Source organism: Tursiops truncatus, chromosome 14 (assembly GCF_011762595.2).
Source record: "Tursiops truncatus isolate mTurTru1 chromosome 14, mTurTru1.mat.Y, whole genome shotgun sequence".
NCBI classification, from domain to species: Eukaryota; Metazoa; Chordata; class Mammalia; order Artiodactyla; family Delphinidae; genus Tursiops; species Tursiops truncatus.
This window is the reverse complement of record NC_047047.1, coordinates 39,372,876-39,399,388: the sequence shown is the minus strand read 5'-3', so window position 1 is coordinate 39,399,388 and position 26,513 is coordinate 39,372,876. Positions and strand designations below refer to the sequence as shown.

Below are 26,513 nucleotides of genomic sequence, written 5' to 3'. Positions count from 1 at the left end.
TGAGGAAAGGGAAAAACCAACAACCAAGATTACTCTACCCAGAAAGGATCTCATTCAGATTCGACGGAGAAATTAAAACCTTACAGACAAGCAAAACCTAAGGGAATTCAGCAAAACCAAACCAGCTTTGCAACAAATGCTAAAGAAGCTTCTCTAGGCATGAAACACAAGAGAAGGAAAAGACCTACAACAAGAAACCCAAAACAATTAAGAAAATGGTAATAGGCACATACATATCGATAATTACCTTAAACGGATTAAATGATCCAACCAAAAGACACAGACTGGCTGAATGGATACAAAAACAAGACCCATATATATGCTGCCTACAAGAAACCCACTTCAGACCTAGGGACACATACAGACTGAAAGTGAGGGGGTGGAAAAAGATATTCCATGTAAATGGAAATCAAAGGAAAGCTGGAGTAGCAATTCTCATATCAGACAAAATAGACTTTAAAATAAAGACTATTGCAAGAGACAAGGAAGGACACTATATAATGATCAAGGGATCAAACCTAGAAGAAGATATAACAGTTGTAAATATTTATGCACCCAACATAGGAGCACCTCAATACATAAGGCAAATGCTAAAAGCCATAAAAGGGGAAACTGACAGTAACACAATCATAGTACGGGACTTTAACACCCAACGTTCACCGATGGAGAGATCATCCAAAATTCAAATAAATAAGGAAACAGAAGTTTTAAATGATACATTAAACAAGACGGACTTAAATGATATTTATAGGACATTCGATACAAAAACAACAGAATACACTTTCCTCTCAAGTGCTCATGGAGCATTCTCCAGGATACCTCATATACTGGGTCACAAATCAAGCCCTGGTAAATTTAAGAAAACTGAAATTGTATCAAGCATTTTTTCCGACCACAATGCTATGAGACTAGATATCAATTACAGGAAAAAATCTGAAAAAAATACAAATACATGGAGGCTAAACCATACACTACTAAATAACGAAGAGACCACTGAGGAAATCAAAGAGGAAACCAAAAATACCTAGAACCAAATGACAATGAGAACACAACTCAAAACCTATGGGATGCAGCAAATGCAGTTCTAAGAGGGAAGTTTATATCAATACAATCCTACCTCAAGAAACAAGAAACATCTCAAATAAAAAACCTAACTTTACACCAAAAGAAATTAGAGAAAGAAGAACAAAAAACCCCCAAAGTTGGCAGAAGAAATAAAATCATAATGATCAGGTCAGAAAAAAATGAAAGGAAATGAAGGAAACAACAGCAAACATTAAAAGAAGTAAAAGCTGGTTCTTTGAGAAGATAAACTAAATTGATAAACCATTAGCCAGACTCCTCAAGAAAAAATGGAGAAGACTCAAATCAATAGAATTAGAAATGAAAAAGGAGAAGTAACCGGCAGAAATACAAAGGATCATGAGAGATTACTGCAAGCAACTATATACCAATAAAATGGACAACCTGGAAGAAACGGACAAATTCTGAGAAAAGCACAATCTTCTGAGACGGAACCAGGAAGAAATAGAAAATATAAACAGACCAATCACAAGCACTGAAATTGAAACTGTGATTTAAAATCTTCCAATAAACAAAAGCCCAGGACCAGGTAGCTTCACAGGCAAATTCTATCAAACATTTAGAGAAGAGCTAACACCCATCCTTCTCAAATTCTTCCAGATTATAGCAGAGAGAGGAACACTCCCAAACCCGTTCTACAAGACCACCATTACCCTGATACCATAACCAGACAAAGATGTCACAAAAAAAGAAAACTACACGCCAATATCACTGATGAACATAGATGCAAAAATCCTCAACAAAATACTAGGAAACAGAATCCAACAGCACATTAAAAGGATCATACACCATGATCAAGTGGGGTTTACCCCAGGAATGCAAGGATTCTTCAATATATGCAAATCAACAAATGTGATACACCATATTAAAAAACTGAAGGAGAAAAACCATATGATTACCTGAGTATGTGCAGAAAAAGCTTTTGAAAAAATTCAACACCCATTTATGATAAAAACTCTCCAGAAGGTAGGCAAGTAGGGAAGTTACCTCAACATAATAAAGGCCATATACGACAAACCCACGAGCAACATGGTTCTCAATGGCGAAAAACTGAAACCATTTCCACTAAGATCAGGAACAAGACAAGGTTGTCCACTCAAACGACTATTATTCAACATAGTTTTGGAAGTTTTAGCCACAGCAATCAGAGAAGAAAAAGAAATAAAAGGAATCCAAGTCGGAAAAGAAGTAAAGCTGTCACTGTTTGCAGATGACATGATACTATACATAGAGAATCCTAAAGATGCTACCAGAAAACTACTAGAGCTAATCAATGAATTTGGTAAAGTAGCAGGATACATAATTAATGCACAGAAATCTCTTGCATTCCTATACACCAATGATGAAAAATCTGAAAGAGAAATTAAGAGAACACTCCCATTTACCACTGCAACAAAAAGAATAAAATATCTAGGAATAAACCTACCGAGGGAGACAAAAGACCTGTATGCACAAGACTATAAGACACTGATGAAAGAAATTAAAGATGATACAGATGGAGAGATATACCATGTTCTTGCATTGGAAGAATCAATATTGTAAAAATGACTATACTACCAAAAGCAATCTACAGATTCAATGCAATCCCTATCAAATTACTAATGGCATTTTTTACAGAACTAGAAAAAAAAAATCTTAAAATTTGTATGGAGACACAAAAAACCCTGAATAGCCAAAGCAGTCTTGAGGGAAAGAAACGGAGCTGGAGGAATCAGACTCCCTGACTTCAGACTATACTACAAAGCTACAGTAATCAAGACAATATGGTACTGGCACAAAAACAGAAGTATAGATCAATGGAAGAAGATAGAAAGCCCAGAGATAAACCCATCCACCTATGGTCAACTAATCAGTGACAAAGGAGCCAAGTACATACAATGGAGAAAAGACAGTCTCTTCAATAAGTGGTGCTTGGGCTTCCCCGGTGGTGCAGTGGTTGGGAGTCTGCCTGCCAATGAGGGGACACGGGTTCGTGCCCTGGTCCAGGAAGATCCCACGTGCCGTGGAGCGGCTAGGCCCGTAAGCCATGGCCGCTGAGCCTGTGCTTATAGAGCCTGTGCTCCGCAATGGGAGAGGCCACAGCAGTGAGAGGCCCGCGTATCACAAAAGAACAAACAAACAAACAAAAAAGTGGTACTGGGAAATCTGCACAGCTACATGTAAAAGAATGAAATCAGAACACTCCCTAACGCCATAAACAAAAAGAAACTCAAAATGGATTAGAGACCTAAATGTAAAGCCAGACACTATAATTCTGTTAGAGGAAAACATAGGAAGAACACCCTTTAACATAAATCACAGCAAGATCTTTTTTGATCCACCTCCTAGAGTAATGGAAATAAAAACAAAAATAAACAAATGGGACCTAATGAAACTTAAAAGCTTTTGCAAAGCAAAGGAAACTATAAACAAGACAGAGAGACAACCCTCTAAATGGGAGAAAATATTTGCAAATGAATCAACAGACAAAGGATTAATCTCCAAAATATATAAACAGCTCATGCCGCTCAATATTAAAAAAACAAACAACCCAATGCAAAAATGGGCCAAAGAACTAAACAGACATTTCTCCAAAGAAGACATACAGATGGCCAAGAAGCACGTGAAAAGTTGCTCAACATCACTAATTATTAGAGAAATTCAAATCAAGACTACAATGAGGTATCACCTCACACTAGTTAGAATGGGCATCATCAGAAAATCTACAAACAACAAATGCTGGAGAGAGTGTGGAGAAAAGGGAACCCTCTTGAACTGTTGGTGGGAATGTACATTGATACAGCCACTATGGAGAACAGTATAGAGGCTCCTTAAAGAACTAAAAATAGAATTACCATATGACCCAGCAATCCCACTACTGGGCATATACCCAGAGGAAACCATAATTCAAAAAGACACATGCACCCCAATATTCATTGCAGAACTATTTACAACAGCCAGATCATGGAAGCAACCTAAATGCCCATCAACAGACGAATGGATAAGAAGATGTGGTACATATATACAGTGGAATATTACTCAGCCATAAAAAAGAATGAAATTGAGTCATTTGTAGAGACATGGATGGATCTAGAGACTGTCATACAGAGTGAAGTAAGTCAAAAAGAGAAAAACACATATTGTATATAAATGTATATATGTGGAACCTAGAAAAATGGTACAGATTAACTGGTTTGCAAGGCAGAAAATGAGACACAGATATAGAGAACAAATGTATGGACACCAAGGGGGGAAAGTGGAGGGGGGGTGGGGATGGTGGTGTAATGAATTGGGAGATTGGGATTGACATGTATACACTAATATTTATAAAATGGGTAACTAATAAGAATCTGCTGTTTAAAAAAATAAAGAAAATAAAATTCAAAATAAAATGAATAGAATAGCTAGGAATAAACCTACCAAAGGAGACAAAAGACCTGTATGCAGAAAACTATAAGACACTGATGAAAGAAATTAAAGATTGATACAAATAGATGGAGAGATATACCATGTTCTTGGATTGGAAGAATCAACATTGTGAAAATGACTATACCACCCAAAGCAATCTACAGATTCAATGCAATCCCTATCAAACTACCAATGGCATTTTTTACAAAACTAGAACAAAGAATTTCACAATTTGTATGGAAACCCAAAAGAGCCCGAATAGCCAAAACAATCTTGAGAAAAAAAATGGAGCTGGAGGAATCAGGCTCCTGGACTTCGGACTCTACTACAAAGCTACAGTAATCTAGACAGTATGGTACTGGCACAGAAACAGAAATATAGATCAGTGGAACAGGGTAGAAAGCCCAGAGATAAACCCACGTACATATGGTCACCTTATATTTGATAAAGGAGGCTGGAAAATACAATGGAGAAAAGACACCCTCTTCAATAAGTGGTGCTGGGAAAAACTGGACAGCTACATATAAAAGAATGAAATTAGAACACTCCCTAACACCATACACAAAAATAAACTCAAAATGGATTAAAGACCTAAATATACGGCCAGACACTATAAAACTCTTAGAGGAAAGCATAGGCAGAAAAACTCTATGACATAAATCACATCAAGATCCTTTTTGACCCACATCCTAGAGAAATGGAAATAAAAACAAAAAGAAACAAATGGGACCTAATTAAACTTAAAAGCTTTTGCATAGCAAAGGAAAACATAAACAAGACGAAAAGACAACCCTCAGAATGGGAGAAAATATTTGCAAATGAAGCAACTCACAAAGGATTAATCTCCAAAATTTATAAGCAGCTCATGCAGCTCAATATCAAAAAAACAAACAACCCAATCCAAAAATGGGCAGAAGTCCTAAGCAGACATTTCTCCAAAGAAGATATACAGATTGCCAACAAACACATGAAAGAATGTTCAACATCATTAATCATTAGTGAAATGCAAATGAAAACTACAATGAAGTATCACCTCACACCTGTCAGAATGGCCATCATCAAAAAATCTACAGACAATAAATGCAGGAGAGGTTGTGGAGAAAAGGGAACCCTCTTGAACTGTTTCTGGGAATGTAAATTGATATAGCCACTGTGGAGAACAGTATGGAGGTTCCTTAAAAAACTAAAAATAGAACTACCGTACGACCCAGCAATCCCACTACTGGGCATATACCCTGAGAAAACCATAATTCAAAAAGAGTCATGTACCACAATGTTCACTGCAGCACTGTTTACAATAGCCAGGACATGGAAGCAACCTAAGTGCCCATCAATAGACAAATGGATAAAGAAGATGTTGCACATATACACAATGGGATATTACTCGGCTATAAATAGAAACGAAATTGAGTTATTTGTAGTGAGGTGGATGGACCTAGAGTCTGTCATACAGAGTGAAGTAAGTCAGAAAGTGAGAAACAAATACCGTATGCTAACACATATATATGGAATTTAAACCAAAAAAAAAAAAAGGCTCTGAAGAAACTAGGGGCAGGACAGGAATAAAGATGCAGATGTAGAGAATGGACTTGAGGACACGGGGATGGGGAAGGGTAAGCTGGGACGAAGTGAGAGAGTGGCATGGACATATATACATTACCAAATGTAAAACAGATAGCTAGTGGGAAGCAGCCGCATAGCACAGGGAGATCAGCTCGGTGCTTTGTGTCCACCTTGAGGGGTGGGATAGGGAAGGTGGGAGGGAGACGCAAGAGGGAGGAGATATGGAGATAAATGTATATGTATAACGGATTCACTTTCTTATAAAGCAGAAAGTAACACACACACAAAAAAAATTTTAGAAAATAAAATATTATTGTGGCCTATTTTGGTGTACATTTCTGAAAAAATAATCAGACCACTGGTAGTATATTCTGCTGAATCATTTTATGCTACTTGGAACTTTTAAGTCATTTGGACACTTTCCTATCTGGATTAGGGCCTAGGCCAAAAGTTTTGTTTTACAACTGTCAACTTATCCAATTGATATACATTCTTATGATAATTATTTCCAAAGTAATGTTTGGGTTTACTTTAGTAAGCTATTCCAAAGACCTCTGAGAAAGGAATAGGAAACAATAAACAAAAATGTTAGCTATCCTTTATAACTTGGTCAACATATATGTGTCTTTAAGTTTAACCTAAAAAAAAGTTTGTTTGAAGTGAAATTATCAAAAACTACTCTCATGAAAAGTGTTTTGGAGAATTTAAGCAATTAGCTCAATATAGTTGCTAGGACTTCAACTGTATTCCAATCCCACTAATACGGATATCTCAGAAAAAAAAATTAAATTAAATCACCTGGATAATAGGCCTAACTTCATATTTCATAAATCGTCACATAAGGAATTGGAATCCTTAGGCTCCCCATGAGTCGTAGGTTCAGTGGCAAAATCAATGTCTACAGGCACCATTCTTTTCCTAGACAACAGTTTATGACTTGATTCAAAATATATTAAACTGTAGATGGGCAAGGCTGTAATAGCATAGAACAAAATAAATTAATCCTCTGATAGAAGGAGACTAAATGTACTCAATGTATTTGGAAAGGTTGGCACTACGTGATAAAGTTAATTTTGTATATATCCTTCAAGTGTCCACTCTTAAACAGAGAAAGACTTGGGCACTAAGAGATATGTGCCAGAATTATTTATAGCAGTATTGTTCATAACAGTCAAAAATACTAGAAAATAAATATCTATAGGCCATAAAGTGAATAAATTTAGTGTTGTATACTTATACAATGAAGTACTAAATAATGGTGAAAATGAATGAAACGCAGCTACAAGCATCATTGTGTACGAATCTTTAAAAACTAACAGTAGATGAAAGAAACAAGTCACCAAAGCATATATACAATATGATTCCATATGTATGAATTTCAAAAATAAACAAAACATTATTTAGAGATTAACAAATATGGGACTACTATAAAGAAAAGAAAATATTTACATGTTATCTTGTGATGTGGAAAGGGGTCATTGGTAAAAGATGATTGATAACAACAAAGTAGAGGAAAAAATCTCAAAAAGGCCAAAATTTATATGTTGAAACCCAAGTCCCTAGCACCTCAAAATGTGGCTGTATTTGAATATAGCACCTTTATGGAGGTGATAAGTTCAAAGGTCAGTAAGATGGGCCCTACACCAACGTGACTGGTGTCCTTATGAGAAGAGGAAATTTGCACACACACGGACTTCGGGGATATGTGTGCAGAGAGGAAAGACCATGTGAGGACACAGCAAAAAGTCAGCCATTTGCAAGCCAAGGAAAGAAGCCTGGGGAGAAATCAAACCTGCTGACACCTTGATCTTGGACTTCCAGCTTCCAGAACTGGGAGAAAATACATTTCTGCGGTTTACACCGCTCAGTCTGTAGTATTTTGTAAAATACACAGATGTAAACAAAGATAGGAAAACTATAAAGAGCAAGAAAACAATTATACAAAATTTAAGTAGCAATTATCTCTTGGTGGGGAAGGGGGAGACACTAGTAAACATGTGATTGATAAAACACAGAATATGAAAAATCCCCCAAAGATCATGCAGCATGACAAGAGAAGTATGAAGTCCTGACTCTAGAGAATAACAATATGAGGCTGGTGGAGTGGGGGGAGGCAGTCGCTGGTGGCAGGTATAAGAAGAGGAGGATAAAAGACAAAGGGCACTGAGAAAAAGACATTAAAAGGTAGGAAAACCAGGGGAGTGTGTTGTCTTTTAGAGGCAAGAAGCATGAATCGAATGGCCAAGGATGCCAAAAGATGACAACAGGGTGATGCTCATTAATTAAGTAATCAGGAAGTCACGGGGGCAAATGTTAGGGCCATTTCAACGAGCTAGCAAGGGCAGAGTCTGATCAGTGTGGGTTGCAGAGTAAACGAGAGGTAAGAAAGAAGAGACCAAGTTCTGTAGATTCTGAAGAACGTGACTGTGAAGATAAGAGGCAAGCCAGGGCAGTAGCTAGCAGGGAACTTCGGACCACAGAGACTTTGTTCATTTGCTTGCTGGCTTTAAGATTAAGAGAGCCTTGAACTTGCATTTAATGACAAGAAAAATCAGTGGAGAAGAGAAGTGAAAATATACGAGGGAGAAAGCCTCATCAAAACATAAAGATGAATTCCTTCTCCAGTTAAGCATAGTTAAAATTTTAATGAACGAATTAGATTAGAATGATACACATTTGCCTTTTAAACGAATGCCAGACATCACACGCGCAATAAATAACAGTCTTGAAAGTCCAGAAGATTGTGACAGTCTAAGTTAATTTTGTGCTTCCTATCACACTCCAGAAAACAACTTTGACTCCTATCTCCCACCATTTTTTAGCCTGTTTACAAAAATAATCTTCTATTTCTGAAGGCAAAACTAAGAGCAAGTTATTTTAATTAAATTGTGTGGGCCCTTAGGGAACATGAATTCACCAGAAAGAAGTAAAAACAAAAGCAAGCTTATGGCCAACTCCTACCACCTCTACATCTCATGGAGAAAATGAAGGTTCTCAGTGCGGAAGAGAGCAAGACACACTCTGGGTCTTACACTGAAGTCTCATGGGCAAGATGCCAAGATGGTGCAGGGGGCAAGGAAGGGGAGTTAACAACTGAGCAGCCCATGAGGTCCCTCTCTAAGCAGCATTGCCTCAGCCCTAGCCAATCAGGATGGCAATTCTGTGAGCAGGTCCCAGTGTATGGAACAGTAACTGCACAGAACAGACACTGACAGGCTGCTCAACCAAGAGGGCTTCACCTTTTGGGGGGATTTCACTGGGTGGAGGAGGACCTTTTATTGAGAACAGCCAGGCAAACACAGGCTAAGCTCCCCATGTACTAATTACCCACAGATTCTCTGAACTTATTAACCTTAATTACTCTCTGGTAATCCAAACAAGTACAGGCTTAGTCAGTCTATAGCTATGTAACAAAATTGTATCATCTTTTTATAAACTTGGGAGCAAAATCATCATCTAATTCAGAGTACAGCTTATTAACTCAAAAGGAAATCCTTTCTTCAAGGTAGGATTTTATGGAGGGCCCTAATACCACTAGGAGGATTTTTACTAGGAACCATTATGTAGAGAACAGATGTATGGACACCAAGGGGGGAAAGCGTGGGATGGAGTGGTGGTGGTGGGATGAATTGGGAGATTGGGATTGATGTATATACACTAATATGTATAAAATAGATAATAAGAACCTGCTGTATAGCACAGGGAAACTCCACTTTGCTGTACAGTAGGAACTAACACATTGTAAAACAACTATACCCCAATAAATAAATAATAATAAAAAAGAATCATGCCAAAAAAAAAAAAGGTCAATTTGAAATGGTAAGTTCAGTTGCATAAAGATGCATGTGTGTGAACACAACTGTGGAAGGCAGAATTCTAAGATGACCCCTAATGACCCACACTCTTGTATGGGTTCTTGAGAGCAGGCAGGACATGCCACTTGATTCTAACCACTAGAATATGGCTAAGGTGATGGGATGTTACTCTTCTGATTAAATTACCTTATATGGCAAAGGTGGAAGGATTTTACTGATATCATTAAAGCACCAAATAGAAACACTCTGTTAAATCAAAAGGGAGATTATCTTGGGCAGTCCTGGCCAAATCAGGTGAGCTATTTCAAAGAATGTCTAAAGGTTTGCAACTCCATCCTACTGGACTTAATCAAACAAGCCACCACAAATTCTACAGCTGCAAAAAAATGAATTCTGCTAACAAGCTGAGGGAGCTTGGAAACAAATCCTTCTTCAATCGAGTCTCTGATGAGAATGCAACTCAGCCAACATCTTGATTACATCTTTTTGAGATCCTGAGCAGAGGATACAGATATACCATGCCTTGATGGCTGACCCATGGAAAGTGTGAGATGATAAATGTTTGTTGTTTTAAGCCACTAAGTTTTTGTTAATTTGTTAAACAGCAATTAAAAACTAATACAATAGCCAAATCACTTCTGGGTCTATCCTTGGCTTTGTATTAGTTAAGGTGTTAGTTATAAGCAACAGAAGTCAATTCTGGTTAACTTATTAACCAGAGGTTATATCATAGCTCACATAATCTCCAAAAGGTTTGGGGAAACCAGGCTTGCAGCCTATGCAGTTAGAAGCAATTCTCCAGATCACACAGTGGGAGTGGCCCCATGAAGATACCATGGCTGCAGCCACGGGACTGCATTGACTCCAGTTCACACAATCAGCACCACCCAAGCTAGACATGAGAGTCTACTGTTAAAGCTACTGCTGCTTTTGGAAAGCACATGTAGCCACTGGCCACTGCCAGCCACAAGAGGATCCCTGTTTTTCCAATAATGTGTTACTAGCTTCAAAATCAATGTCTGGAGTCAGCATGTCTGGGCTGTAGTGCCCAGGTCATGAGCCTAAGGTAGAGGTCCTACACTTAGTTGCAAGGATGCTTAAGAAAGCAAATATCTGGAATTCTGAGACTGCATATTAAGAGGCAGGCTCTGTTAAATAAGATGGGTATTCTCTAAAACAAGGAAATGGCCTCAGATGCTAGGAGGCCAAAATGAATGAAGTGTTTACTAGGTAAGTTATTCCCCATGCCTTCCTGTCTCCCAAAGTTTACATCATCTTCTAATAATGTGGGACTGGAGCTCACTTTGAGTAGTTTCACAGGTTAGTTTTAGAAAATGGCCCTCTCCAAGTTCCAATCCTAAAACTATATAGTCCTGAGAACATTCAAATGAATAAAGCAATTACAACTCAGGACAGGGCAAATGTGAATCCATCCCTTTTATCAGTCAAATTATTGTCTTGTTTGCTTTTCTGCCAGTGTTAAATCACTGCATAAGACCTGCAGTGGTTTTCATGGAATATATTTTATTAATCTGGTAAACATATTGAATATTTCTTGTCTGGAGAGGCCTGGCAGGATTCTAGGCTGAAGATACTTATCCATGACTATTTGTGATGACTATCCCATCACAAATCATCGTTGGTAAATATTGAAAGTATTAACCAGCTTCCATCTGATCACACTCCCCCATTTAATTGCAGCAAAATCTCTGTTGTTTATGTACTGCCTTCTTTCCTCCTTCATTCATTTTGCTCATTTAAAGCCTTTCTTCCTGGACTCTTAGTTCCAAGCAGATCCTGACAAAAAGTGGCAGGTGGGGACATACCCCATGGTTCAAACTGCACTGACACTGAATCAGACACAACAAAGAAGACTGGAAATATACCACTGATCCAACCCCAAAATAAAGCATCATAGGGAACATGTGTGTAGTATTAATTCTACTCCCAGAAGAGGTCAAGAGGGCAATGAGTTGATCCCATGGTATAGATGAAGGGTGAGAAAAAAATCCGTATTGTTGTGAACAGTGTTGGTAGATTAAAGTTTAGGATACGTTCTACAGACCAAAGACTCTTTCTTCCAACGGAGCGGAGAAAAGTGGAGAGAGGAGCAAGTGGTGGTTGAGGGAGAAATGATATGCAGAGTTAGGAAGTATTTGTGAAGATGGAAACAGAACGAATACAGTCCACAAAAAGGAAATGTCGATGTTAAAATGATTGTAATAGCATTTGACTTTCTGTAGATGCAAGAAATATGCCCCTATGAAATATATATTGGACAGAATTTGGTGCGTAACAATCTCCAGGCTCCCTGGCTTTCTCACATGACTGACCCCTATAACAGTAAGAAAGAGATACGGACAAAATAAAGCTCACAGAAAAGTACAGCTTTCTACAGCAATGACCCTCTACAGCCAGGTATAGCAAGACACCTCTAACCCCAGAATATTCCACAGACCTATTTCCTTTTCTGCTTCTACTCTTGAAGCAGATGGATGATGGTGGGTGCAGATATGGGGGTGTGGCAAGAGAAGAAAGGAGTTATTGTTTGGTTGTTGGTGAGTTTGTGTGTGTGTGCCTAACTCAGTTGGATATATATATATATATATATATTTAGTTGTTGCTTTGCAGTTCTCTACCTATTGGAAAATGGGTTTTGTGAGAATTTAAAATAAAAAGCAGATTTTAGCATAATTTCAAAAGGAAAAGTCATATAGTGATGACTTGGGTAGAGCCACTTGAAAATGTCATTTTGGCAGTTCAAATATGGCCAAATAGTGTCTACCTGTTTCTAATCCTATGTGCTGGTACCATGGAAGATGTCGGGGTGCAGAGGTGAACAAATGGAAGGAAACAGAGCCAGGGAGCATACAGCCTAATGGGAGAGATGACATTATTCAATTAACCACATAAATGAGTGTATGATTACAAACTGTAATATGTGTTTTTGAGATAAACAAAATATTTTTGAATAGTGTGTACGTTTTTAAACAGGTAATAATAATATTAACATTGAAGAGTAAGATTGGAAAAGTAGAAGCCATAACTACGTGTGGCATGATTGACATGTATTACCTTATAAAATTCTCATAATATAGCTGTGAGTTCAGTACTACCACTACTCCCATTTAAAGTGGATGAAAATAAGATACAGAAAAGTACTCATTGAATATGCCTCCATGGTGCCATTAGATTGACAATTTTGTCTGATCGGCTGTACCTCTAAGTGGAAAACATAATTTAGCTTGATTTCAGAAGGAAACTACTGTTTCATAATTCTGCTTCAAAAAATTGACCATTCATTTATCAATTCCAAAAATTAAGTAGCAGAGAAGAAAACCAGGGTATTATCTGGAGCTTTTTCTTTCCTAATTGTTATTTATTTATTTCAGGAAAAGTACTTTTTATTTTTAAACATCTTTATTGGAGTATAATGGCTTTACAATGTTGTGTTAGTTTCTGCTGTATAACAAAGTGAATCAGCTATACGTATACATATATCCCCAAATCCCCTCACTCTTGCGTCTCCCTCTCAGCCCTCTAGGTGGTCACAAAGCACAGACCTGATCTCCCTGTGTTATGCGGCTGCTTCCCACTAGCTAGGTATTTTACATTTGGTAGTGTATATATGTCCATGCCACTCTCTCACTTCGTCCTAGCTTACCTTTCCCCCTCCCTCTGACCTCAAGTCCATTCTCTACATCTGTGTCTTTATTCCTGTCCTGCCCCTAGGTTCTTCAAAAACATTTTTTTTTTAAGATTCCATATATATGTGTGAGCATATGGTATTTGTTTTTCTCTTTCTAACTTACTTCACTCTGTATGACAGACTCTAGGTCCATCCACCTCACTACAAATAACTCAATTTTGTTTCTTTTTGTAATATTCTGTTGTATATATGTGCCACATCTTCTTTACCCATTCATCTGTCAGTGGACACTTAGGTTGCTTCCATGTCCTGGCTATTGTAAATGGTGCTGCAATGAATACTGTGGTACACAATCCCTTTTGAATTATGGCATTTTCAGGGTATACGCCCAGTAGTGGGATTGTGGGACCATATGGTAGTTCTATTTTTAGTTTTTTAAGGAACCTCCATACTGTTCTCCACAGTGGCTGTATCGCTTTACATTCCCACCAACAGGGCAACAGGGTTCCCTTTTCTCCACACCCTCTCCAGCATTTGTTTGTAGATTTTTTGATGATGGCCATTCTGACCAGTGTGAGGTGATACCTCACTGTAGTTTTGATTTGCATTTCTCCAATGATTAGTGATGTTGAGCATCCTTTCATGTGTTTGCTGGCAGTCTGTATATCTTCTTTGGAGAAATGTCTATTTAGGTCTTCTGCCCATTTTTGGATTGGGTTGTTTTTTTTAATATTGAGCTGCATGAGCTGCTTGTAAATTTTAGAGATTAATCCTTTGTGAGTTGCTCTGTTTGCAAATGTTATCCCCCATTCGGATGGTTGTCTTATCTTGTTTATGGTTTCCTTTGCTGTGCAAAAGCTTTTAAATTTCATTATGTCCCATTTGTTTATTTTTGTTTTTATTTCCATTTCTCCAGGAGGGGGGTCAAAAAGGATCTTGGTGTGATTTATGTCATCGAGTGTTCTGCCTATGTTTTGCTCTAAGAGTTTTATAGTGTCTAGCCTTACATATAGGTCTTTAACTCATTTTGAGTTTATTCTTGTGTATGTTAGGGAGTGTTCTAATTTCATTCTTTTACATGTAGCTGTCCAGTTTTCCCAGCACCACTTATTGAAGAGAATGTCTTTTCTCCATTGTATATTCTTGCCTCCTTTGTCAAAAATAAGGTGACCATATGTGCATGGACTTATCTCTGGGCTTTCTATCCTGTTCCATTGATCTATATTTCTGTTTTTGCACCAATACCATATTGTCCTGATTACTGTAGCTTTGTAGTATAGTCTGAAGTCAGGGAGCCTGATTCCTCCAGCTCCATTTTTCTTTCTTATGATTGCTTTGGCTATTTGGGGTCTTCTGTATTTCCATACAAATTGTGAAATTTTTTGTTCTAGTTCTGTGAAAAATGCCATTGGTAGTTTGATAGGGATTGCACTGAAATCTGTAGATTGCTGTGGGTAGTGGAGTCATTTATACAATATTGATTCTTCCACTCTAAGTACATGGTATATCTCTCCATCTGTTTGTATCATATTTAATTACTTTCATCAGTGTCTTATAGTTTTCTGCATAGAGGGATTTTGTCTCCTTAGGGAGGTTTATTCCTAGATATTTTATTCTTTTTGTTGAAATGGTAAATGGGACTGTTTCCTTAAGTTCTCTTTCAGATTCTTCATCATTAGTGTAAAGAAATGTAAGAGATTTCTGTGCATTAATTTTGTATCCTGCTACTTTACCAAATTCATTTATTAGTTCTAGTAGTTTTCTGGTAGCATCTTTAGGATTCTCTATGCATAGTATCATGTCATCTGCAAACAATGACAGCTTTACTTCTTCTTTTCTAATTTGGATTCCTTTTATTTCTTTTTCTTCTCTGATTGCTGTGGCTAAAACTTCCAAAACTATGTTGAATAAGAGTGGTGAGAGTGTACAACCTTGTCTTCTTCCTGATCTTAGCGGAAATGGTTTCAGTTTTTCACCACTAAAGAATGATATTGGCTGTGGGTTTGTCATATATGGCCTTTATTATGTTGAGGAAAGTTCCCGCTATGCCCACTTTCTGGAGGGTGTTTATCATAAATGGGTGTTGAATTTTTTCAAAAGCTTTTTCTGCACCTATTGACATTATCATATGATTTTTCTCTTTCAATTTGTTAATATGGTGTATCAGATTGATTGATTTGCATATATTGAAGAATCCTTACATTCCTGGGATAAACCCCACTTGATCATGGTGTATGATCCATTTAATATGCTGTTGGAGTCTGTCTGCTAGTATTGTGTTGAGGATTTTTGCATCTATGTTCATCAGTGATATTGGCCTGTAGTTTTCTTTCTTTGTGACATCTTTGTCTGGTTTTGGTATCAGGGTGTTGGTGACCTGGTAGAATGAATTTGGGAATGTTCCTCTCTCTGCTATATTCTGGAAGAGTTTGAGAAAGATAGGTGTTAGCTCTTCTCTAAATGTTTGATAGAATTCGCCTGTGAAGCAATCTGGTCCTGGACTTTTGTTTGTTGGAAGATTTTTAATCACAGTTTCAATTTCAGTGCTTGTGATTGGTCTGTTCATATTTTCTATTTCTTCCTAGTTTAGTCTCAGAAGATTGTGCTTTTCTAAGAATTTGTCCATTTCTTCCAGGTTGTCCATTTTATTGGCATAGAGTTGCTTGTAGCAATCTCTCATGAGCCTTTGTATTTCTGCCATGTCACTTGTTACTTCTCCTTTTTCAATTCTAATTCTGTTGATTTGAGTCACCTCCCTTTTTTTCTTGATAAGTCTGGCTCATGGTTTATCAATTTTGTTTATCTTCTCAAAGAACCAGCTTTTACCACTATGGAGAACAGTATGGAGGTTCCTTTAAAAACTAAAAATAGAATTACCATATGACCCAGCAATCCCACTCCTGGGGATATACCCAGAGAAAACCATAATTCGAAAAGAAACATGCTCCCCAATGTTCATTGCAGCACTATTTACAATAGCCAGGTCATGGAAGCATACAAATGGATAAATAAGATGTGGTACATATATACAATGGAATATTACTCATCCATAAAAAGGAACAAAACTGGGTCACTTGTAGAGACGTGGATGGATCTAGAGACTGTCATACAAACTGAAGTTCGTCAGAAAGAGAAAAACAAATATCGTATGTTAACGCATGTATGTGGAACCTAGAAAAATGGTACAGATGAACCAGTATGCACAGCAGAAAGAGAGACACAGATGTAGAGAACAAACATACGGACACCAAGGGAGGATAGTGGTGGTGGTGGGCAGGGTGTGATAAATTGAGAGATTGGGACTGAAATATATACACTAATATGCATAAAATGGATAACTAATAAGAACCTGCAATGTGGGAAAGGAAACAGTTAATCAAGTCCAGGAAGCACAGAGAGTCCCACAGAGGATAAATCCAAGGAGAAATACACCAAGACACATATTAATCAAACTGTCAAAAATTAAATACAAAGAAAACATATTAAAAGCAGCAAGGGAAAAACAACACATAACACACAAGGGAATCCCCATAAGGTTAACAGCTGATCTTTCAGCAGAAACTCTGCAAGCCAGAAGAGACTGGCAGGACATATTTAAAGTGATGAAGGAGAAAAACCTGCAACCAAGATTACTCTACCCAGCAAGGATCTCATTCACGTTTGATGGAGAAATTAAAACCTTTACAGACAGGCAAAAGCTGAGAGAGTTCAGCACCACCAAACCAGCTTTACAACAAATGCTAAAGGAACTTCTCTAGGCAAGAAACACAAGAGAAGGAAAAGACCTACAATAACGAACCCAAAGCAATTAAGAAAATGGGAATAGGAACATACATATCGATAATTACCTTAAATGTAAATGGACTAAATGCTCCCACCAAAAGACACAGATTGGCTGAATGGATACAAAAACAAGACCCATATATATGCTGTCTACAAGAGACCCACTTCAGACCTAGAGACTCATACAGACTGAAAGTAAGGGGATGGAAAAAGATATTCCATGCAAATGGAAACGAAAAGAAAGCTGGAGTAGCAATTCTCATATCAGACAAAATAGACTTTAAAATAAAGACTATTAGAAGAGACAAAGAAGGACACTACATAATGATCAAGGGATCGCTCCAAGAAGAAGATATAACAATTTTAAATATTTATGCACCCAACATAGGAGCACCTCGATACATACGGCAAATACTAACAGCCATAAAAGGGGAAATCGACAGTAACACATTCATAGTAGGGGAATTTAACGCCCCACTTTCACCAATGGACAGATCATCCAAAATGAAAATAAATAAGGAAACACAAGCTTTAAATGATACATTAAACAAGATGGACTAATTGATATTTATAGGACATTCCATCCAAAAACAACAGAATACACATTTTTCTCAAGTGCTCATGAAACATTCTCCAGGACAGATCATATCTTGGGTCACAAATCAAGCCTTGGTAAATTTAATAAACTTGAAATTGTATCAAGTATCTTTTCCGACCACAATGCTATGAGACTAGATATCAATTACAGGAAAAGATCTGTAAAAAATACAAACACATGGAGGCTAAACAATACACTACTTAATAACGAAGTGAACACTGAAGAAATCAAAGAGGAAATCAAAAAATACCTAGAAACAAATGACAATGAAACATGTTAAGAGTTAGAAATTATATTAGCACACATGCCTCCTCCTTCTCTGGCAAAATATTCATCAGAATGACTTAATATTCCCCTCCACCCACCATCCCACCTGTTGGGCAGTGGAAGCTCTAAGCCATTGGTCATAGTATCTATAACAAGTTGGATCTGAGTGAATGAGGAGCTTTGCACTAGACTTTTATATAGACCAAAGGGAATGTTTCTTAGTCAAGGTCAGTCTCTTATAACCATTTAACAATGGCTATATGGTTTTATATTCTAAAAGCAAGAATACTGCACTGAAGAATACCATTTGGAATTCAGAAAAGTAGAGCCAAGGATGAGGAGAGCTTTCCTTTGTCCACTTCTTACTCTTGCTGACTTACCAACAGTGAGGTGAAGTGAGAAGTGGGGACTTGGGGATGAATTTTAGGAGTGGACAGTGCAGATTCTCTGGAAAAGGGAAAGATGACGGGGACTCCAGCATGGCAGGAGCATGACAAACTTCTGCAGCAATGATTCTTGATTGGTCTTCCCTGGTTGGTGGTAGGGGTTTTGTATGTAAGGTCCAACTGGAAGTTGTTGAGTCCTTCCATATCAGACCTAAAGAGATGCCCAAGGCTTGCTTGATAATTCAACTATGCATTCCCAATGCATTGTATCCAAAGTGGCCAGGCAGGGGGCCAATAACTCTAAGAAATCTCTGTTGCTTTTAAAGAAAATGATCTTGAGAATTAAATTTTAATTACATGTTTCTTATTAAAGTATAAATCGCACTTGCATTCTTGAAGCATGCATGCCACATGCCTAATACCTAGGTTTGTTGATCAAAGGTAATATCTCACTGCTGGCCTTTCCCTTTCTCTTGCCTAGCTATTCCTAGCTACTCCCCTATGTATGCACTTGAATCTCCCATTTACCATGTTTTAAAAATTGAATGCAGTCCTCAAATAAGAATTTTTATACATAAAAGTCAAACAGTATTTGGGATACAAAATAAAGGAAGGGCTTGAAAGAGTTAAGCAAATTAAAAGGTACTCCTCTCTGTACTCAGATGTGTCCTCCCAACTGTATTATAAGGGGTATCCTTATGAAAATATAACTCCCATAGGGAACTTAAAGACAATTAAAACAACATTAGTGTTTTTCATAACTTTACAATGTCTTTATGCATGTGACAAAACCTTACTAATTATTGAAAAGTTATTTGTATTAAGATTTCAGAGCAGAGAGATAATCTGTGCAATTTAGAATACTGAGCCATCGTCAGGAAGCTGGGTAACAGAACTAGAATTCCCTTGCCAGCATCTCCAGTTGCATCAGTGAACCTCAAACAGGATCCTTTGCTGGCAAATATTAGCTTATTATACTTTAAAAATAAATAAATACCTTGAGCAAATGTGCAGTGACACCAAAAATTAGTTTCCACAATCTGACTAAATATAGTGTCTGTTGGGAAAAGGCAAATGAGTTCAAGTGGGAAAAAAAAATCAAGTTCTAGAATGGAAAACATATATTTCTTTAAATGGATGAAAATTTTTACTGTGATCTGAATGTAATCAACATTCAAGGCTGACTATATGGAGAGAAGAAAGACGGAGGCTTACTGGGCAATTTCCCTGATTCAGCTCAGTATCAATTTGGCAGGAGAGTACAGAACACCCCACAGTGCTCTTAGCACATGCTAGGCATCTAAACCATACAACTGCTTCCTCAACCCCTCTCATGAGCTATTACATGATATGCTCATCAGGCAAAGTTTTAAAGGCATATTATAGAAAATGTGGAAAGGAAGGTTTATGAGGTTTCCAGAGTGTAATAAGGGAAGTTTCAGAGATGGAAAGGTCCTTAGAAGTACAACAACTCTGTCACTGTACGGATGAAGAAATTGAGATCCAGAAAGATCAGATGTCTTGCTCAAAACCATCATCAGTGAGTGTCAGAACCCAGGGTGGAAAGTGGTCTCGGCTTTTGGGGAAATACTCTCCCCACATAAGTAATACAGGTGATGCACAGCAGAGGTACATTGACAAGCGTATCAGCAAACAAACAAGCCTTCTATTATTTCTTTGAAACAGTGAATATTATGGGGATAGTGATCTGGGGACAAGGTCAGATTACTTTAGGATAACATCTGAATTCTCTAGCAGTCCCTCTATACCAGGGACCAAGAACAGATGATGCCAATCTGAGAAAAGATATTAGCCTCAGGGACAAAACCACATGAGTAAACCCTACTCAGATAACTAAGAGTTATTTGGATTTGTAATCACCACGGGCCCATGATGAACTGGACTCCACCTAAAAGCTGATGGCAGAAAGAATTAGATTCCCTAAAGTAATGCCCACTGACTGACTAAAGTGTAAAATTACCATAGCTAAGCATCCAGGGTCATTTTCTATGCTGGTACACCCATGGCAACTCAGTAGCATTAGTGTTCATTTAGTAACAAAAGAAAGCTGGGAGCAAGTAAGTCAATTTAATTACAAAGTTTGTCAAAGGTCTGTTGAAATCCATTAAATGCAATAAGCTAGCCCAGTTGATATCTACTAGCAGAACTAGAAGATTATTTCCTCACTGCTATTGTCAGAGGGAGTAAACAGTCAAAAAGACAGTGAAGACAGTTTATGATTGAGTCCAATCACAGATGCTCACCTGAGAAAGGGCTCAGTGATGTCTGCTCATCTCCTGTGGGCTTCTGAGGAGGACTTCAACATGCAGGTGCTGCCTGTGGGGAAGAAAAGGAGAAGTTTGCCGGGATGGAGTTCCGAGTAATGACCTACTTATCATGAACAACATACATTTATTAAGCTGAAACCAATGCATTGAGAATCAAAGTATGTTTCCATTCATTATGTCTTAATTTTACAAATTGCAACAAAGGTATATTTTTATAAATACATATTCCCTTTCTCTCTCTCTCTCTCTCATACACATACATATACACATACACACACACACACACACACACACACACACAAAACAACAACTACTACTACTAGTACTATTATTACAAAGGAAATGGGCAAAAGTAAAGGAAGACACAAGACTCAACAGGTGGCAAAGTTAGAAAGAAATGTTCAGGTTGTACAGGGTTACAAGTGCAAATAGCCAGGGAAATAAATTTGGGATAAGTTCAAAGGGAGTCAGGAAGCTCCTTGACTCTTTGCCTTCTCTGTTATCCATGTTATGCCCTATCATGAAAAAGCAAGAATCAATTGAGAACTATAAATCAGCCATGTGCTTATGATTAAGGTTCTGTTTATATGACTGATATTTAGACTGACCTTTGAGGGATTGTGGAGTTTGTCTGTCTGGAGATCCTCAAATCTCAAGCCAGAAAGCATGCTGCTAAGAACCAACTGACCTGAAGGGAGATGAAATATTACCTTCCCCACTGTATATAATTTGGCTTAGTAAGCCTTCATGCAGGTTGAAGTCATAGATATAAGGATCTCATGAAGAGTTGCAGAAGCTATAAATTTGTCTATCACTTGGCTGGCTCTTCCTAAGGGTACACATCACTCTCCTATCTCTTTTATGGACGAGGCAGCCAAACAGGGTGGTTAAGAACATAGCCTCTAGAGCCCAGCTACATGAGTTCAAATCCTTTCTGTGCATCAGTTTCTTATCTATAAAATGAATGTAATAACAGGAAAATCTTTTAATTTTCCTGTGAAGATTAAATAGACATGTGCATAAACAGGTTACTTATCACAGGCTAAGTTATGGCTTGGTTCACACCTAATGTCAATGCCTTAATGCTTTCATAGCTTTCCATCTGCTAAACACAATTAAATATATTCTGACACAGGTTATAGAATGGCAAGACTTCAGTCACCTAAAGAGAAGTAGTTCAAAGTGTTTAAGAGAACAAGTGTTAAGGTAAGATAGACCTGGACTAGAGTACCGGCTCTGCCACTTAGGAACTCCATGATCTTAGTTTACCATTTCCAAGTCTCAGTTTTCTTATTTGTGAATTAAAGATAAGACTGTCTTATAGGATTGCTGGGAAGGTTAAAAATGATTATTGTATGTAAAGTGCTCATCATGGTAACCTGGTAGAGTGAGCACTCAGCAAAAGGAACTATGAAATAATTATTTTTATTATAATCCAGAATTGTAAAACTAGAAGTAAATCTAGATATCTAGTTGAAGCAATACATTTTAAGAGAAATCTATCTATCTACCTACCAATCTCTCTATCCATCCATCCATCCCTCCCTCCCTCCCTCCCTATAATTTTCCCTACTTTCTCCATTATTCAAGTGGTAGCTAGACCATTCTGTGCTTCTGCCTCGGGGAAGAAATATGACAGTAGAAAAGAAAGATAGAAGGTGTATTTATGGCTTTGTGTTTCAAAAGCCAAGACCCTCGAAGCAACAGAAATGACTCAGTAAAGACTATCAATTTGGAAATAAAGGTAAAGATAAAAGAACAAAACTTCTCATACCCTAAGGCAATCCACTTCCCTTAAATTGGGTTCAAGAAACAATGTATGCACAGAAATTGGTAACTCCCAAAGAAAGTGGAGTCCCATGTGCAGCTCCCTGGGTTAAGCCCCAGAGAATTAGTAAAACCCCTAGATTCTCAGCAGCTGAAATCATTGGTGACTTGTTTCCCATTATGCAGAATGGGCTAAACGAATACAAAATCACCAAAAGGAAATGTGCGCATGCTGTATATAAAACGGCAAAGCCGAGGTCTTCAAGCCGAACCCCTTCAAGAGTTCAACACATCCAGTGAACATTACAACATGAAAGCAGCAGAGAAAGCTGCTGAAGCTGAAGAGACTTGCAGAAAGAAGCAAACAGCAACCTGTGTAGAGTGTCCACAGTCGAACACATGGGAAAAAGGATGTCTGAGTGTTTGCCATCATGAATACATATCATCAACAGTTAGATACCCTCTAATCCCCTCCTCCTCACAATGAGGCCATAACACTAAGCTTCCCAGAACTTAGAAACAGCCATGGAAAAGAGAGGCATCTCAAAATGAATGACATTACATTTCTACCATCTTGACAAAATAAAAATTAAGTTGAATTATAGAAGACAAAACTTGTATTTCCTGCACAGGCAACTTTGTGCAAGGACTGGAATTACTATCTGGTACACAGGTGGGTAAAATGAAACTTGGGGAAATTAAAATCAGTTGCCTCATGTCACACTGTCCAACAGAGCAATCTCAGCTCTCTTTCTAATACAATAACTGGAAGAAAATATTGCTCTCTTTTTTACATATCCACATTTGATGAAATGCTCCTAATCTTGATACATTATGGGATCACTGACTTCCGAATTATTTTTAGCAGAGCCTTTCTTCAAACAAAATCTTATAAAGAATCCCGACCTTCCTTTGACTGAAGTGTGAGTGGACATAAAGTGACTCCCTTTAGACATCCTTATGGTTCAACAGAGCTCTGAAGAACAAGGTGAAGCTGGTTTAGTGGAAAGGCCACTCTGTTATTCTGCTCGGGCTTCCATAACAAAATTCCTCAGGCCAGGTGGCTTAAAAACAAATTTATTTTCTCATGGTTCTGAGGCTGGAAGCCTAAGATCAGTGTGCCACAAGGGTTGGTATTTGGTAAGGCCTCACTTCCTGGCTTGTAGATGAGCCTTCTCACTGCGTCCTCACATGGCTTTTTCTCTATGTGTGCCTATAGGGAGAGAGAGCTCTGGTCTCTCTTCCTCTTCCTATAATGCCATGAGTCCTATCAGATTGGGGTCCTACACTTGTGACCTCATTTAAGCTTAAAAACCTATTTAAAGGCCCTTTCTCCAAGTGAAGTCATTTCATTTAGTGAGGGCTTCAACGTACGATCTTTGTGGGAATACCTTATGGGAAGTTTGTAAACCTGGGAGGTACTTTCAACTCTGATTCTTATAAGCTGGTCCTAGAGTCGGATGCCAAGATTCTCTGGGATGCAGTTTCCTCCGTTTATTAATGAATGAGCTTAATAATTTCTAGATCAAATTTTTAAAATTATTTTAATACATACAAAAATTTTAGGTCAGAGAAATTCTACCTGCCCAATCTATCTATTACTGCCTGTGTTAGGCAAACTTTGCAAATTGTTATTCACTCCTTTTCTTGGTCCTTTCAATGTAAGAAGTATGCCGAGTTTCCATTACTACCCTCTCCTGGAATAGCATTTGAATGTGTTAATTCTTGTAATCATCTGGCTATGAGGAGTACATTGTATCAGACCAAGCCTTTTGCAGAGAACTACAAAAACCAGACAAGTTATAAAATATAGTTATCTGAAGGCAGCAGAGAGCAACAAAGGCATCTAGGACTTCAGGGACCATAATTTTTGGAGAAAGAAAAGACGTTCAGGTGATCTGGCATCATCTTCTACTTTCTTCTTGAGGCATCTTACCACAAATAAGCAGCCCAAGGTCAAGGAAACCCAAGAAGAAAATGGTAGCTTAAAGCTTTCAGTGGTAACATTAGTTTAGGTGTTGAAATTTGGATGTTAGTGCTACAAAGGCAACCAGATCTAATGTATTTATGAAAATAGATAATGAGATGAATCTATTAGAAAATAAAATGGAAATTATACATTTAAAAATACAATAACTAAATGAAGAACTCAGTAAATTGATTTATCACACACTAGACATAGCATCAGAAAGGAAAATATCCAGATGGAGGCAAGTTAGAAAAAGGCATAAAGAACATCATGTAAAGTCATAGAGGGGACATAAGCAAAATGTTAAGGAAAAATAGCAAAAAAGAAAAAAAAATGTCCAAAATTAAGAAAAGTTATCAAGGCACAGAAATATATAACAGTGTGAATCACATGCAGGATAAATTCAAAGAAAAATATACCTAGTGAAAACATGGAAAAACTGCTTATAACCAAAGACAAAGGTAAAATATTAAAAAGACAGAAATAGACATTATGGTTTACAGATAATTATCTTCCAAGGAGAGATATCAAAATGTACCACTGACTTCTCAAGAGAAACAATGAAGCCTGGAGACAATAGAATGCAATCTGAAAGTGCTGAGAGAAAATAACTCAAACTGTAATTCTAAATTGGTAAATATTTATTCCAAAATATCAGTGATAAAGGACATTTTCAGACAAACAAAAATTGCAAGAAATAATCATCATTACACCTGCAGCAAAAGAACTATCAAACAATGTTCTACAAATGGAAGGAAAATAATCCCAGAGAGAAAGCTGGAGGTTCAAGAATGAAGAAATGCACAATGGTATATGTGTGGGAAAACCTACATGAATATTGAATGAACAAAACATTAAAATTAGTTGTATGTAGTTTGGCATGTGCAGAGAATTAAACTCAATAGTAGCAGAAATTTGGGAAGGGGAGTAAATGGGTTAAATTATCCCTTGCATTGTCAGAAAAGTAGGAAAAATACTAACTTATAATAAACTACAATAAGTCAAAGATGCATATTGTAATATGTAGGGTCAACTAAAAGAATAACAAAGGAATATATAACTGAAACATAAAAGAATGAAATATTAAAATAATTACCAGATTAACCAAAAAGAAGGCAAATATTGAGGAAAAATAGAACACATGATGCAAATAGATAATTCATGGCAAAATGGTATATTTAAGCCCCCAAGGTAGTTGCATTAAATGTAAATGGATTCATTACTCCAAATAAGAAATAAAAATTATCTTGCTGGATAAAATAACAAAATCCAACACTACTTTGCTTTAAATATTAAGATATGAAAAGATTGAGAGAAAAAGAGTAGACTATAAACAATAACCAAAAGAAAGCCTATTTAGCTATTCTAATATCAGATTAAATAGGCTTTGAGTTAAGAAACATTATTGAAGATAACAAGAAATGCTTCATAATGACAAAAAGGTCAATTGACTAGGATATAAGAATTCTAAATGTGTATGTAACTAATAACATAGTCTTAAAATATATAAGACAAAACCTGGCAAAACTAAAAGTAGAAGCATATAATACACAATCATATTGGACTTTTAGAAACACTTTCGGCAACTGATTGTATAAGATGACAAAAAAAATCAGCAAAGATATAGATTTAAACAACATAAATGACCAACTTAACCTAACTGACTTATATAAAATGTGAAACTGCAAAACTACAGAATAAAAATTCTTTAAAAATAAATGCAATATTTAAAATATAGAGCAAAACCAAGTCTCACAAATTTTAAATACTGAAATTATATTGAGTTTGTTCCCTGAAAATAGTAAAATTATGATAACAATCTAAAGCAATAACTAGAAAATGCCCAAATGTTTATAAGCCAAGTAATTCACTTCACTAATATATAGTCATTCTTTATATATTAATTTATATAATCAGTATAATCCCAGTCAAAATACTAGCAGATTGTGCATATATGT

General features: G+C 37.1%; 1 long non-coding RNA gene across 1 annotated transcript in view; it reads right to left on the bottom strand.

Moving 5' to 3' along the window:
* Window positions 1-21,503, bottom strand: part of LOC141276335 (uncharacterized) — a 122,877-nt gene extending 101,374 nt beyond the window's left edge. The window contains exons 1-2 of the long non-coding RNA XR_012325697.1: window positions 21,428-21,503; window positions 20,796-20,868 (exon numbers count right to left, since the gene is read on the bottom strand). This is a non-coding gene — a long non-coding RNA (uncharacterized lncRNA). The remainder of the gene's footprint in view (window positions 1-20,795; window positions 20,869-21,427) is intronic.
* Window positions 21,504-26,513: the final 5,010 nt, after the last annotated feature.